Source organism: Protopterus annectens, chromosome 3.part0 (assembly GCF_019279795.1).
Source record: "Protopterus annectens isolate FY-2018-M chromosome 3.part0, PAN1.0, whole genome shotgun sequence".
In the NCBI taxonomy this organism is placed as follows: domain Eukaryota; kingdom Metazoa; phylum Chordata; order Ceratodontiformes; family Protopteridae; genus Protopterus; species Protopterus annectens.
This window is the reverse complement of record NC_056731.1, coordinates 1,497,216,744-1,497,219,593: the sequence shown is the minus strand read 5'-3', so window position 1 is coordinate 1,497,219,593 and position 2,850 is coordinate 1,497,216,744.

Genomic DNA, 2,850 nt, shown 5'->3' with positions numbered 1-2,850 from the left:
AGCTTGGCTCTCTGCACACGATACAAACTTGTATATTTCCTTTACAGAAGACTAAGGCCATGACATGACAGACATTCTAACTAATGGTCTCTTGAATGCTCACTTGACATTTTCTCCTTCTTATCCCATGTGGCGTAAAATGGATTAAAGATTATCCACCACATCAAGAATAGCTTCAGTACCAAAGCAGACATTATTAAAATCCAGGATCTTCACCAGGTCCATTTTCAACAGAGGCCCGGGGAGAAAAGCTCCACATGTACATAGATACAGAAGACTTTACAATTATAGATTTTTTATACAAGAACATATAGATACATATTTCAGATTTGCTGGACTATATACAGAAAAACTTTACAATTATTAATTTTTATCGTAGAACACATACATTTTTAGTAGTACATAGTTGTGCAAGTAGCCATACCATTCATTAGTACAATCCATTAGAAATGAGACATGTAATCATTCTTGTAAAACAGCTGATGTTTCAGACTCATTATAAAGACAGTTTCTACATGTAGCCAGGGGATATAGTGATACACAGTGAATAGTGTGTAGGTTAGGCTGGGTTTATACAGGGGCATAACCAATGTATTTTTAGGTGTTTTTTAAGAGACGTTTTAAATTGGGTTAAGGAGTGGACTGCAGTAAGTTCAGCAGGAAGTAGGTTCCAGGTTTTGCCAACAGAGTTGGAAAATAATGACTCACCAGCTAAGTTGTTGGATTTAACAGTTTGTACTAGCATTCTGTTAGAAGAGCGGAGTGTTTTTAGATTACTGTAGGGGGTGATTATATTTCTGAGTATGGGGTGATTTCTGGCTGGTAGAGAACTTTGTAAGCAACTATTAATTGGTTATACTGAAGTTGGCAGGGTAGTTCTAGCCAGCCTAGGGATCTAAGGTTAAGACAGTGATGTGTTCTATATGCTGAACCTGTGGCAAATATGGCAATATTATTATAGCAGCTATTGAGTTTATTGAGGTCAGATTTGCTTAGGTTTGTATAAATAGGAGAGGCATAAAGAACGGTTGATAGTAAATGTGTACGGGCAATCACAGTCCTAGAAGATGGGGTTAGGAATGGCTTAATCTTATATAAAGAGCAAAGTCTCTTATTGACTGCTTTAATGGTTTGATCGATGTGGGCATCAAACTTAAGATTATTGTCGACTATTGCACCTAATAGTTTAGTAGTAGGTTCTGGGGAAATTATGGTGCCATTGTTAGATGTTATGGTAAAGGATGGCAAAGGGACCTTACGAGTGGGGGGTGAAGAGTAACAGCTTTGTTTGATTTTGATTTAATAGTAGACGCCGATCAGTGAGCCATTTTTCAACTTTGTTGAAGGTATTTTGGGGTAAAGTGTGTAAGTCTATCGGGGAGGTAGCAGAACAGATTAGGGTAGAGTCATCTGCATAATGAATGCAGGTTGCATTTGGGGTGACTATATAGAGATCATTAATGAAGACGGAGAATAGGAGGGGTCCTAATACTGACCCCTGAGGGACTCCAAGGGTGATTGGTAATAGGGAGGATACATTATCCTTCCATAGTACAGCTTGTTGTCTGCCACTTAGATAGGAATGAAACCAACAAATTGCAAGGTTATCTATGGAGAGAGTTTTTAGTGTCCATAGGAGTAGCTGGTGGTTTACCATATCAAACACCTTGGATAGGTCTAGAAAGAGGGCAGAGGAAAGCTTGTTATTGTTATGGTTTTGATTTATTGTATGCAACCTTATCTTATGCACTTATCCTATGCAGCCTGACTACTCCTGTTAAGTTAAAGTAGGGAACTGTCTTTACGTTGCACATTCGTAGATGCAAGAACATCAATATGCTTTTCAGCTACCTTAGAATTCTCTGTTGAGTTACATCAAGTGACCTCTTCTATTTGGAAGCTGATATCTGAGCTGTAATAGTACTAGCCAGAGACTTGAACAAAGTTGAGGGCACCTTAGATCATCATATTGCACATCCACCCTTGGCAGGGAATAACCCAAGCAACACATCACCTTTTTTCTAAGTAGTTAGACAAACCTCAGTCAAGATCTTTCACAATATGCTTAGAAGCAGCATCTCACCCTTCAAATGACAAGGCATATGGAATTACATCTTGTTTGAAAGTCCTTATCATTTTGCATAGTTAAAGGCAAGATGCCCTGAGACTGTTCACCTGCACAAAGGCTACAACCAGATTAAATGTGTACTGCATTCTTTAAGCCAGGTCTCTGATTTTGTTCCTTATGTGAAACCCGTGCACTGGTCCAGCAATCAAGGAGCCTCAGTCCTGACCACTAACACAAGTGGGGGGTGTCCATATAGGGAAAGGATAATGAATACACACACAGTAAAGTACAATTTCCCTTAAGAGCTCACAGAGATCATAGTCAGTCTGGGGATGGTTTCTCCATTTCTCTCCAGATCCCCAATAAGATTCCCCACTGGCACAACTATAGGGTCCAGATCTCAGCCTAGTGGGCAAGCTAAAACCTCCAGCACACTCTCTCTCCAACCAGTGCTTCAAGTCCCTGCCCAAGTAGCTGACACACACACACACACACTTTGAGATAAGAGTTTATACAACCACACAGACACTCCTGGGGAAGGCTGGCACAGGTTTTCCAGCTGTGCCCCTTGTCTGCCCAGTCTAAAAGGTAGTACCAGCTGCCACCACCCACTAATATCAGCTACTCAAAGGCCCTTCTGAAAGGGTGTCCAATTATTACTGTGCAATATTATTATCCAAATGGTAAGTGTGACTGAACAGTCAAGGCTTATTAGAGTGACTTGGTACAGTATTACTATATACATGCAATGTACTCTAGAGCTTAAATTAACTCTACATAAA